The sequence below is a fragment of the Capra hircus genome, chromosome 3 (genome assembly GCF_001704415.2).
Source record: "Capra hircus breed San Clemente chromosome 3, ASM170441v1, whole genome shotgun sequence".
Taxonomy (NCBI): Eukaryota; Metazoa; Chordata; class Mammalia; order Artiodactyla; family Bovidae; genus Capra; species Capra hircus.
The window spans coordinates 6,220,214-6,233,867 of NC_030810.1; the positions used below are offsets into that span (position 1 = coordinate 6,220,214).

Genomic DNA, 13,654 nt, shown 5'->3' on the forward strand with positions numbered 1-13,654 from the left:
AGGAACTGTCACAAACTGCCACAAACCTGGCGCCTTTAAGCCAATTTATTCTTACCATCTGGAGTGCACAAATGTGAAGCCAGTCTCACTGGGCAAACGTCAAGTATTGCTGGGCCTGCTGCCTTGTGGAGGCTCTACTGGGAGAATCCGTGACCCTGCCTTTCCCACCTTCTGGCATCCTGGATTCCTGGTTTACGGTCCCTTCCTCCAACTTCAGAGCCCACTCACTCCATCTCTGTCTCCATCACCTTCTGCTCTGCAGTCACACCTCTCTCTGCCTCTCTTACAACGACACTGTCATCACAGGGCCCCTCCAGGTAGGCAGGGTCATCTCAAGGTCCTTCAGTTATCACAGCCACCAAGTCCTTTTTACTCTATGAAGTACCATTCATAGGTTCTGGGAATTACCACATGACGATCCCTGGGGGAGGTGGGAAGGGACAGTCAGCCTTCTACGGGAGTGTGTGCTAAGTTGATTCAGTCATACTCGACTCTTTGCAACTCTATGAGCTATAGTCCGCCAGGCAACTCTGTCCATGAGATTTCTCAGGTGAAGAATACTAGAGTGGGTTGCCATGCCCTCCTCCAGGGGATCTTCCCGACCCAGGGATCAAACCCACCTCTCTTGTGTCTCCTAAATTGGCAGGTGGGTTCTTTACCACTAGCGCCACCTGGGAAGCCTCTGAGCCTACACTCCCTCTTAAAACAGCACAGCTTGTCTGCCCATCCTGCTACCCGGCTTCAGTGATCACTCCCAACACTCTTCATCATCCGTTTATTTCCTTTCTCTCCCTCCAGAGGAAAGACTCCTGGAAGGCAAAGACCTCACGCTGTCCACCTGGAACACAGCAAGCACTCAGGGAACTGCTATAGAATCCCCCAAGGAATCAGCCCTGTACCTCTTGCAAGCGTATCTGTATGGCTCACGAGGCAGGAAAACAGCTGTTGTGCTCAGCGCCGCGTCCAGCCCTGACACCTGCTTCACGGAGCACACGGTAAGAAGCTCCACCAGTGGTACCTGGTGCCTGAACATAAAAGGAAGCCCCCCTGCCCGCTATGATCTGCTGACCATCTTGGAGCAAACAATCAGCTGTTCCCCAGATGGTCCCAACTGCATCTCCACTGAATCCATCCTCTGGCTCCCTCACCTTCAGCGACTGTTCCCCTGCCCATGAACACAAAGTGCCCTCTCCCTCCTGGCACCAGCCCACCTGAGGCCAGGCATCCCTGCCCCAGCTCAGGGCTCTCCCCAGCTTGGCCCCATCCCACCAGCCTCCTTAGCACCCACGCCAACTCCCTTCACTCTGGCCAGGGGAGCCACCCACCAGAAAACTCCTATGTACACATCTCCCCTCTTCCTTCAAGGTCCAGTGGTGGCCCACAACTCCCACCAAGAGACCTGTGACTCCGGGTCTGGGTGACATGCTTGCCGCCTACCTCCGCTAAAGGGATGGCACTCCTGGGCAGGCCAGTAAAGTGGGCTGGTGATGCCCCTGGTTCCGTGAACAAGAGCTTCTGATGAGTACATCTGTTCTCCAGGGAAGATGACGGGCCAGCTCCCCTGTGCCCTCCAGCTTCTGGGTGTGGTGTGACGAGGCGGAAGGACCCTGATGTGCGTGAGCGACTCGAGACCTCCTGCATGTTCTCCATCCACGGAACGCAGGCAGACGCGCCATGATTGCCTGACTGAAAGCCCGCCGCCAGCAGGTGAGAGCGGCCGGCCCAGCGCCTTCAAGAGGAAGTGTCCAAGCCCCTAGCGACTAGCCTGGAGAAGCCACAGGGCCCACCAGCAAGAAGCAGGCGATGTCCCTTCCTCACCTGGCAGGGGCTCAGGCACCAACGAGAGCAAGACCGAGGACCACAGAGAAAAGCCAGATGTGGTCTGGGTGTTAGGACACCCTGTTAAATCTAAATTTCAGATACGCAACAAAATTTTATTACCCTAAGTATGTCCCAAATAGTCAACCGCGGCAGGATGCAGTGTATTTTTATTTGCTAATCCTGGAGATGGCGTGGGAGGATGCCCCCCTCCCCGTCTACGCCAGTCAGAGAGTCACAGGGGGCTCCCCAAGAAGTCCAAGCCTCACCGCCAGGAGAGGTGGCCTCCCTGCGAGGGGGCGGGGCGATGGGGAGCCAAGCCCCCGCAAGGGCCCAGGTCCACTCCTTTCAGGGTTCACTGACAAACAGATGCACTCCGCGGTATCAACTTCCCATTCAAGAGCTTTCGCAAAAAAAAAATAAAATCTTTTTTGCTAGCCATAAAAAGGAGTTGTTTCAAGACTATTTTTCCATGCTGGCACAATTCTCCAAGAATTCACAAACAAAGCAGTGACTTCAACAACAAAGATCACCATGGAAACGGACCACCTCCATCCCGCAAACCATGACTTCACCGTCACATTCCACCAGAAACCGACCCCAGATTGTTACCAGAAGAATCCTTGTGCAAACAAACACCAGCCAACTGCAGCTGAATGGCAGGAAGTGTAACTGCTTTTTCTAATTTTAACTTCCTCCAGGAATGCATTCCTTCTAAACAGGCTGCATCCAGGCTCCCCAGACCCCACATTCCTTTAGTAAAGCTCCCACCTCCAGGGGCCACAAAGAAACGCAGATTTAAAGCTGCGTGGCCAGGAGGGGCTGTGCCCCAGGCCCAAGGTCCTGGGCTGACTCACTAATTTTCCCCCAAATGACTAAGAGACCAAAACGATTTGTGCAGGAAAGCACTCCCAGACCCGGGGCGGGGGGAGGGTTGTGGGTGATCCATGAAGTGGAACAGAAAGTGAGAGAAGGCAGTGACGGGTCATTACAATAAGCTGGACCTATGACCTCCCAGGCACGATGCCTTGGCCGAGACCAAGGACACACCGGCCCGAACGAGGAACGCTTGGAAAACAGTTGTGTAAATTATCCCCCAGGACGGATTCGGAACGTGCCTCATTGGATTTTTAAAGCACGTGTGGGCAAGTAAACTAGGAGGCAATATTTGCAATGCTCACAGCCAAGAAAGACTTATTTTCCAGAAAAGTCGAAGAACTCCTACAATCCAGCAAGAAAAAATGGGGAAAACCATGGAAAGGGAGAAGCTATACCAGTCTCTATGAGTGGTCACTGTTTCTGCCACCTTCTATTCATCCCAAATATTTAAGTGTTATTTGTATCTACAGGCTTCCCAGGTGGTGTTAATGGTAAGGGACACACCTGCTAATGCAGGAGACTTAAGAGAAGCAGGTTCAATCCCTGGGTTGGTTGGGAAGATCCCCTGGAGGAGGATGTGGCAACCCACTCCCGTATTCTTGCCTGGAGAATCCCATGGACAGAGGAGCCTGGCAGGCTGCAGTCCATTGGGTTGCAGAGAGTTGACACAACCACACACGCACACATGCATTCAAGATTTAGGAACCACATGGCCTGGCCCCCTGATAACCCAGTGGAATGGTAAGGACAGGCACTGCAGGCCTGGGGAAAAGGTGGCCCCCTTCCCGATCTCCTTGCTCTGCAGAGAAGTGGCCCAGCTGTGACCTGGAAGGAGGGCCCCACCTAGAAACCCTCCTCCCAAACCAAACTCACAGGCCTCCAGCCTCACCTGGAAGCCATCTCCTCCTGGGCGGGGTTATGACTGTAAGAAATCGCCCCACCTCTCCCCCTCCCTCCCATGCAATTAAAGATGCTGGTCCCAGACGCTGCCGTGCTGAGCTCTTCATTAACCCAGGGCTCCCCCCAGGGCCCCCGAAGCGCCCTGTGGTTATGGGGTTTGTCCCTCTCCAGGCAGTGGAAAACAAGAACCTTCGATTGCTGGAAGCTGGGAGTCACCCAGACCACATCCTGTTTGGCAACAGCAATGGATTCAATCATGCCAATAGCACCGAACAAAAGAAACCTTCTTACGCGGGCTGATGGGCGAGACTGCGGCTGGCAGCAGCGCAGGGGCCCAGCCAGAGTTCAGCGTACAGGGCAGCCCTGGTCGGTGAGCACACAGCCCAGTGCATGCCAGCTCGGCCTGGGCCCTAGGGAAAGGGTATCTGGGCCCTGCTGCCCACGGATGGAAAGTGGGCTGTGCCCGGGACTCTGTCCTTTGCCCCCTCCATACTCCCAGGTGCAGCAGGCTCTCAAATATTTGTTGAATGAGTGACAAAGCACTTCCAGAGGGAGTGACAGAGGCAAAAAGTGCAAACCATGAACATCACCTGAAGGGGACGAAGCTGCCCTTGGCTACAGGAGCAAAGCCCCCAGGGCCACGGCAAGGCAGCCACCCTGCTGATGGGGCTCCTGTCCCATGGCCAGGAGAGACACAGGGAATGCCCAGGACCTAAAGATCAGGCTGGCTGTAGAAAACCTCCCCACAAGCTGCACAGCCTGCTTGCATGGAAGAGCTGAAAAGGACCAGAAAACGAGTTGGCTCAAACATACCTTGAGCACATTAGGAATCAGGAGAGGTTTCTTCCCAGGGTGGCTGGGGAATGCGGTGGTGTTAACTCAAACATGCAGAGTCTTAGATCTGTGCACCTGAGAGGTAAGAGTGGCGAAGAGAGAAACTTCTGGAAAGCTCCGACAGCAGGGAAGTGGTCCCCGGGTGTGGGGCGTGGGGGTGGTCACTGAAGCAGCCATCCCCGCTCTATGTCCATCGCGGGAGTCTCTGGGTCCAGAAGTTGTCAAGAGAAGGGCGGCCCCAGAAGCTCCCAACACCAGGAGCTCGCCCAGCTCAGGGACCCTAAGCTCTAGGGTGATGCCTGTCTGTGTAAACACACTGGCTGGGGAACTCCAGCTGTCCCACCCGAGGAGGCGCCAGGCTGGGTGGGCTGCCTGGGGCCCAGGAGCATCACTCCCATGCCCTCCCACTGGCAGGACCTTGAGCTGGGAGCAGACCTGCCTTCATCTTTAAAAAAGGGCCCCCAACCTACAAGCTGTTGTGGGGAGTGTATGTGTGAAGCGTTTAGAAGAGCTCGGGGCCTACAGTTGGCGCTACGTAAGTGCTCCAGGATTTACCCTGCGATGAGGAACCAATGTGCGCACATAAGGGCCACCCAGGATGACTGCCATCTCTGCTCCTCCCACCTGACGCCCCCTTATCTCTTTCCAGCTGAATCTCAGCCCAGACAGAGGCCCCCTGCCACTCAGCGTGCGGTCCCCACATCAGCAACCTCCTCCCATCACCAGGAGCTGCTCAGAACTGCCCCCGTCCCCGGCGATCCCTGGGCACAGAAAACTGGCCAGAGGACGGCAGGTCCAGCTGGAGACAGACATTTGTCCCCATGCTGTCCCGGAGCCGAGTCCCCTAAGAAAGCCTTCTGGCCTAAGAAGATGACAAGCTCAAGTGCAGGGGCCGGAGCCTCCATGCGTGTGTGTGTGCTCAGTGACTTTTCCGGTGCAGGGCACGTCACAGTGCTTGCTCCCCCAGCGCTGACTCGGCATCAGCAGAAGATGCCTGAAGGAGCGGATGCCTCGATCAGCCGTGCGTGCTGCAGTCAGCCCCCTTCGGAGGAGAGACAACTTCACCGACTCATCCCCTCTTCCGCTAACAGGATTACTGGGGCCCTCAGCCACCCTGACCACCCCTCCTCACCAGCCTAATGTTCCAGACTCGGAATTGCAGGGCAGTTTATACACAGCCCCACTGTTCCCGCTGCTCCGCTGCCTTTCTCAAGTTCAAGTTCACCTGGCAGAGCTGACCTGTGCTTTGTGTTTGGAAGCTGGCTTCCTCACTGACCTGGAGAGCAGCTCACTGTTAAAAGTCTACTCCAGGAGAGAACAAAGAGCCTGCTGACTGGAGGAGACAGGCCAGCGCCTGACCTGGAGGGGTGGGCACCACGCTTGGCAGAAGGTGAGGGGGCCTGGGCTCCTCCCTGGCGGGGGCCGCCCAAAACCACGGGCCCGCACTGCAGGGCACCCTCTGGACTCCAGCCACGGTTACCGCCGACGGCAGATACCAACCAGAGCCAAGGGCCTGAGAGCCGCGCCCTGGCAGCCCTGCCTCCCAGCGGCCCTCCCTGCCACCGTCTTGTCTCTTTTCTAAAACAAACTTCCTTTTAAAGTGGATTTGGATGCATAGAAAAGTCGTCAAGATAAGACAAGTCATCCCCATATGCCAACCAACACCTGACTTCCCTATTATTAAAATCTCCCATTAGGATGGCCCATTTGCCAATGAATGATGACGGGCCTTTAGTTCAGTTCACTCTATATTCAGATTCCCTTTCTGTTGTTGTTTAGCGGCTCAGTCACGTCCAACCCTTTACTACCCCGGAGACTGTAGCCCACGAGGCTCCTCCGTCCATGGGATTTCCCAGGCAAGAGTACTGGAGTTGTCATTTCCTTCTGCAGGGGACCTTCCAGACCCAGGGATCGAACCCTCATCTCCTGCATTGGCAGGTGGACTCTTTACCACTACGGCACAAGGGAAGCCCTGAGATTCCCTGAGTTTCTCTGTCATGTCCTTTCTCCATCCCAGGATCCCTGCCAGATATCACACGACATTCAGCCCTGTCTCCTGAGGCTCCTCTGGACCGTGACAATTCCACAGGCACTCTTTGTCTTCAGTGACCTTGACGGTTCTGAGCAAGACCAGGCAGGTGTTGGGTAACTGCCCCTCAGCTGGGGTGTGTCTGCTTCTTTTCAGGGTGAAGACTGGGGCTGTGGATCCTGGGGAGGAAGGCGGCTGGGGAGGTGCCCTCTTCACCCCGCACAAGGGCATATACTGTCCACAGGGCTTGCCACTGTTGATGTTGACCTTGGTCACCTGGCCTGACCTCTACTAACCCCCCTCTCCAGGCTACTCCCTCCCTCTTTGCTGCCAGTGGGAAGGGCATAAATATAAGCTCCTCTATTTATCACAAAACAAGCAACAGAGGAAGAGCACAAGGCTGCAGGCAGCTGTATGTAAAAGCTGCTCAGTCACACACTCTGCCTTCTGCCCTCCTAAGGACTCCGGTTAGACTCAGAACTGTCCGCTGACTAGAACGGCAATAGGAAGTTACAGCCTGAGAGGCTGGATAAACAGGTGAGAACCTGGCCTGTATTTATATAAAAAAAAAAATTTTATAGAAGGGCCCAGACACCACTTGCTCGGGCCTTTATGCAATACCTGGCCAGGTGAGCAGGGGGCCCCCCCTTGCTGGGATGGATGGGTTATCTGAGGAGGTCCCCCGGGTCTGCAGGCATCTTTCAGAGGGGTCTCTGGGTGAGAGCTCGGCCCCCAGCCTCGGAGATGCCAGCCGTATGGAGGACATGCAACGTCCCTGATGCCGAACTCAGCCCTGGACTCCTGGGCTCTGGGGTCCTCAATCAATTCGGAGAACTGATGGCCGTCTGCCCAGGACTTGGAAACACTGGGCAGGAGGGCACCCGAGGATGACACAGGAGGGAAGAAACTCATCCCCTTTTAGCTTCGTTCAGGACGAGAAGCGGGGAGGTGGTCGGGGGAAGGGGGGTGCTCCAAGTCAAACCACATTTGTTTGATTTCTGACCCTCAGAGTTCAGGGGAACTGCTTCGTGCCCCCGGGTTTCCCCTAATGCTGAGAGAAGACGCTCACAATGCCTGCTTCACAGGTAGGATTCTAGAGGCAGGCATGAGTCTCCAGGCAAGGGCAGGTGACAGCTGTTCCAGGATGGAATTCAGGCCCTGATAGAAGGGGGCCCCAGGCCTGGGGGCAGGCCACGTCTGGGAGGAAGGCGGCCACAGTGGGCCCTGGGATGTGGCTCAGCTTCCCCAGGGGAAGCTTCTCCATCTGTGAAAAGTAAGAAGGGGCAGCAGCCGTGGGCGCGGTGCTGCCCTAGTGCTCACAGGCCAGAAGGACTCCGTTTAGGGGAAAGCAACTCAACCCAAACCAAACTCCTTTCCCTGGGCAGAGCATTCCGGCATGGAGCTGCTGGATGCCGTCCGTCCAACTCTGCGCCATGCCGATCCAGAGAGATCCACCACGCCCCAGTCACCGCCCGCCTCATCCCCAACCCCTCGGGCTGCAGGCAGCTGCCGGCTGGGCCAGCTCGACTGCTCCCCGGGCGGGGCTGAGCCATGAGTCAGGCAAGCTCCACACGCGCCTCTAATCGGGCAAGTTATACAATTATCCCCATCACAAATCGCCACGTGTCGCGGCGGGCCTGCACGGTTAAGGATGAACTACTTTCCCAGGGTGGGTGCAGAGACCGACTCAGAGCCACCTAATTCCTGCCCTTCCTCCCCGCCAGCAGCCAAAAGGGACCCCAACACTTGCCTGTGAACAGGGAAGGTGAGGGGCAGCGAGAAGTCAGAGCAGCTGGGCTGGGCTCAAACCCCTCGCCCTTTCTGAGCTAAGGAGGCTGGACCTTGCAGCGTGGGAACAGAGCTCCTGCCTCCCGGAGCAGTAGAAGGGCCCACCCCTCAAAGCAAGAGCCTCAGGGCCAAGTCCAGCTAAAGATTCCAGAAACTCCTGGGCTCCCAGGGGGACTGGCAAACCCCAAGTTGCATTTCAGGATAACTGTCAGCCAAGGGTGCGTGTCAACAGGCCCACCCACTCCACCCGCGCCACATACTGTGCGTTTTCAGTTCAGTTCGGTCACTCAGTCATGCCCAATTCTTTGCGATCCCATGGACTGCAGCACACCAGGCCTCCCTGTCCATCACCAACTCCCGGAGCTTATTCAAACATACGTCCATTGAGTCGGTGATGCCATCCAACCATCTCATCCTCTGTTTTTCCCTTATCTTCCTACATTCAATCCTTCCCAGCATCAGGGTCTTTTCAAATGAGTCAGCTCTTTGTATCAGGCGGCCAAAGTATTGGAGTTTCAGCTTCAACATCAGTCCTTCCAATGAACAGTCAGCACTGATTTCCTTTAGGATGGACTGGTTGGATCTCCTTGCTGTCCAAGGGACTCTCAAGAGTCTTCTCCAACACCACAGTTCAAAAGCCTCAATTCTTCAGTGCTCAGCTTTCTTTAGAGTCCAATTCTCACATCCACACATGGCTACTGGAAAAACCATAGCCTTGACTAGATGGACGTTTGTTGGCAACGTAATGTCTCTGCTTTTTAATATGCTGTCTAGGTTGGTCATAACTTTTCTTCCAAGGAGTAAGCGTCTTTTAGTTTCATGGCTGCAGTCATCATCTTTAGCGGTTTTGGAGCTCAAAAAAATAAAGGGCAGCAAAGTGGAATCAAGTTCATGGCTTTCCTGAATTTCTAAAGGACCTTCCCTCAGGCAGGTGAGGAGCTGATCCACTGAGATAAGTGTAAATATTTCTTCTGCAAGGATCAGCCTAACCTTCCAAATCACACCTATCAAACCAGACTGGGGAAAGCGCTTCGAGAATGGCTCATACTCTGTGTGGGCGGGTTTCTCCGGTGGCTCAGATGGTTAAGATTCTGCCTGTAGTGCAGGAGACCTGGGTGTGACCCCTGGGTTGGGAAGATGCCCTGGAGAAGGGAATGATTACCCACTTCAGTACTCTTGCCTGGAGAATTCCAGTGACGAGGAGCTAGGCGAGCCCATGGGGTCACCAAGAGTCAGACAGGACTGAGTGACTAACACTTTCACTTTTCACTTAGAAACAAACAGAAAAGACAGCTGACCTCCACTCCTTAGAGGCATACTATGGTATGTTAGTCACTCACTTGTGTCTGACTCTTTTCAACCCCAAGGATTGTAGCCTGCCAGGCTCCTCTGTCCATGGGATTTCCCAGGCAAGGATACTGGAGGGGGTGGCCATTCCCTCCTCCAGAGGATGTTCCCAACTTAGGGATCGAAGCCGGGTCTCCCGCATTGCAGGCAGATTCTTGACTGCCTGAGCCACGGGGAAGCCCTAGCGAGAGGCACTGGGTGACTTCAGTTCTTACATTTCAAATCGACAGGGTGACAACCATGTTCTACAGGTGTCCTTCATCAGAACACACTTGAACACTTTAAACAGCCTGCAAAGGGGCAAGTGGCTTTCTGGGATGAAGGCAGGGGACGGGGGACAGCGAAGGCAGCGATCCCCCTTTTCACAAGGAGCTCCTCCTTCTAAATAGTCTATTCAAAAATAAGTTCCCCCAGCACGCCTGCAGGGGTCAAAGCGTGAAATCCCTATCAGTTCACTTGAGTTTCCATCTTACCAGGAGTATGAAGAAAAAGCCTCCTCAGAAACACTTGACAGAAAAATCTAAGTAAATGAATGCCATTTAAAAAGAGCAGGCTAGCCAATAAGCATATGAAAAGATGCTCAATACCGCTAATCAGAAGGAAATGCAACTCAAAACCAGGAGATGTCACCTCACACCCTTTAGGCTGGCTGTGTATAAAAATCAGAAAGTCACAAGTGTGGATGAGGATGGAGAGGCTGGAACCCTTGTGCGGAGTCGGTGGGGATGCAAACTGGTACCACCGCCGGGGAACAGAGTATGGAGGTTTCTCAAAAAATCAAAAGCAAAACTACCCTATGATAAAGAAATCCCACCTCTGGGTATCTATCCAAAAGTGAAAGCAGCTTCTCAAAGAGAGATTTGCCCACACCTGTGTTCACAGCAGCATCATTCACAATCGCCAAGAGGTGCAAACCAGAGGCCCAAGAATGGATGGGTGGGAAACAAAACGTGGTCCATCCGTATAACGGAACATCCTTCAGCCCTAAGAAGGAAGGAGTTCTGTCACAGGCTACCACCCGGGTGAAACCTGAGGGATATTCTAAGTAAGATAAATGCCAGTCACAAAAACAGACAAGTACTATATGATTCCACTTATATGGGCTATGTGAGTCAAATCCACAGAAACGGAAAGTGGAAAGACGGTGCTCAGCTGGTGCTACAGGAGAAGGGGAAACGGGGCAAGGTTTACTGGGTAAGTTTCAGTTTGGGAAACTGAAAAAGTTTTGAAGACCAGCTGTACCACCATGTGAATTCACGTTACACTGTTCAACTGTATGATTTTAAAAACTGTCAAAATGGTAAATTTTACATTATGTGTTGTTTTTATAAAACTACAATTTAAAAATAAATAATTTCTAAAAAGAGAGGGAGGTCCTATACAGTGGCCTATTTTGTTTTCTTCACAGAGTTTCTGAAATTGGTGTCTGGCAGTGCCCTGCCGCAACACACCATCTAAATCCTTGCCATTGCCACCTGATTCCCCTCAGGATAAGTCTAAAGCAGTTTCTCAAAAGAAAAAAAAAAAAAAAAGTCCCTTTGCCAGTTGCTTTACGAGGCAAAAAGTGATCTTGATCCCCAAGTGATAAACAAAAAGGGAAATTATACCTAAACCTCACTTGGGGATACAGAAGCGGAACCCTGAGTGACACAGGTCGGCAGAAAAATCTACAACCTGATGGAATTCGCCCCGGGAGAGTTGTCAGAAGCAGAGATACAGCCGGCCCCAGTGGGGGAGCGTGACTCACTCTTCACTCTCCAGGCGACAGTAGTATTTGGAATGATTACAAAAGCACATACTTTTCTTACAACAAAACAATGTAAGGTGCACTGACATTTTTGAAAAACCATCATCTGAGGAACATACTCTTCAAGACGTGGGTTCCAAAGGGGTCACTTGAAGCTGCGCAGAGGGTCATTTAGGGTGCCTCTATAATTGAGGATGCAGGGGCTCAGCCTGAGGTCGACTGACTCTAACAGAGGGCCCCGAGCAAGACTGCAACCCTCCCGGTGAATCTGATGCTCAGAGAAGGAGAGACGCCCAGCCCAGGTACACAGACTCACCAAGGCCTGCCTTAAGTCCAGAAGCAAAGGAAGGATGCTGTCCGGGTCAGTCACCAGTGATGGTGGCTGTTCTGACCAATGTTCAGTTCAGTTCAGTTCAGTCACTCAGTCGTGTCCGACTCTTTGCAACCCCATGCACTGCAGCACGCCAGGCCTCCGTGTCCATCGCCAACTCCAGGAGTTTACTCAAACTCATGTCCATCGAGTCCATGATGCCATCCAACCATCTCATCCTCTGTCGTCCCCTTCTCCTCCTGCCTTCAATCTTTCCCATAATCGGGGTCTTCTTCGCATCAGGTGGCCAAAGTATTGGAGTCTCAGCTTCAACATCAGTCCTTCCCATGAATATTCAGGACTGATTTCCTTTAGAATGGACTGGGGTTGGATCTCCTTGCAGTCCAAGGGACTCTCAAGAGTCTTCTCCAACACCACAGTTCAAAAGCATCAATTCGTCGTTGCTCAGCTTTCTTTATAGTCCAACTCTCACATCCATACATGACTACTGGAAAAACCATAGCTTTGACTAGATGGACCTTTGTTGGCAAAGTCTCTGCTTTTTAATATGCTGTCTAGGTTTGTCATAGCTTTTCTTCCAAGGAGCAAGTTTATGGCTGCAGTCAGCATCTGCAGTGATTTTGGAGCCCAAGAAAATAGTCTGTCACTGTTTCCATTGTTTCTCCATCTATTTGCCATGAAGTGATGGGACCGGATGCCATGATCCTAGTATTCTGAATCTTTAGTTTTATGCCATGATCTTAGTTTTTTGAATAATATAAGTGTTAGTTGCTCAGTCATGCCCGAGTCTTTGCAACCCCATGAACTGCAGCCCTCCAGGCCCCTCTGTCCATGAGATTTTCCAGGCAAGCATACTGGAGTGGGTTGCCATTTCCTTCTCCAGGGGATCTTCCCAACCCAGGGATGGAACCCAGGTCTCCTGCACTGCAGGCAGATTCTTTACCAACTGAGCTACAAGGGAAGCCCCAAGTTTTTTGAATGTTTATGTTTTAAGTTTCAGATCACCAGTATGTCTAACCAATGTAGCTGGAACAAAAACAGGAAGACATTCAGGGCCACCATGTGTGAGTGTCCTTGTGAGACATTTATCCCCAAGGCCTGTGGAGAAGGGTCCATACACATCACACTGGGGCATCACCATGTGGCATCTCGGGGACCAGCAGGCCGGTGCAGAAAAGGGTAGGCTGGAGACAGAAAGCTCAAGGACAGCCTACCAGACCCAGTGCCGGGCTGAAAAGGCCAGACTTGCTCTGTGAAACCAGGAAGGCCTCGAAAGTGTGCAGGCCTAGAATAAGCACGGTCAGCTCCTGCTCTCAGTTCTTGGCAAAGGGCAAAGGGCACTGCTGAACCGCGTCTAGCGCACTGAGCCACCAGGCGTGTCCGCAAAGCTCACGGATGAGCAGGTGAGCGGGAAGAACAGGAGGGGGTCGGCCTCCCAGGCAGACGCGGCCCAGAGAGCCACACCAGGCACAGCTGAGGGCAGTGCCCAGGGTCACATGACTGCAGGGTCCCATCAAAGCCCACAGTCCACGTGACACACACAACCGCCCGGGCACACAGAAGGGACTGCACGCGGGGGAGGGGGACCCCGAAAGTCCTTAAGCATCAAGGCACACAAAATCAAACCACACACTCAAGCCTGCAAACCCCGACTCATTAGAGAAACCTCGCCACAGAGAACACAGCTGCATCACAGACGCCTCATCACCGGGGGAACACAGCGCCCCGGGGCCCTGGGGAGAGGGAACCCGGGGAGGAATCCAGGCTGAAACACTCGCTCTGCCCAGGGAGCAGCAGAGTGCCTGAGTCCCGACGCGGCTCTCGACATGCACCAAACACTTCCGGCGAAATGTCCTCCGTTTTAATGAAGGTAACTAGGGCCATGTTCTCGGGTCGTTTAGCTTCCAAACCACGCTCAAAGGGAGGCTAGAAGGAGCAAAGCCTTCACGGGAGAGGCAGTGATGGAACCAAGCATATGATT

The 13,654-nt window shown here is 53.4% G+C and overlaps 1 protein-coding gene across 2 annotated transcripts in view; it reads right to left on the reverse strand.

Annotated features, from left to right (window-relative positions):
• Positions 1–13,654, reverse strand: part of SH3BP4 (SH3 domain binding protein 4) — a 99,699-nt gene that overhangs the window by 70,615 nt on the left and 15,430 nt on the right. Inside the window, exon 1 of one of the 2 annotated variants that reach the window (XM_018040876.1) lies at positions 11,659–11,766. The exons of the other annotated variant lie outside the window; for it this stretch is intronic. The gene's annotated coding sequence lies outside the window, so the exon portion shown is untranslated. Of the gene's footprint in view, positions 1–11,658; positions 11,767–13,654 lie in introns of those variants that run through there. 2 annotated transcript variants of the gene reach the window in all.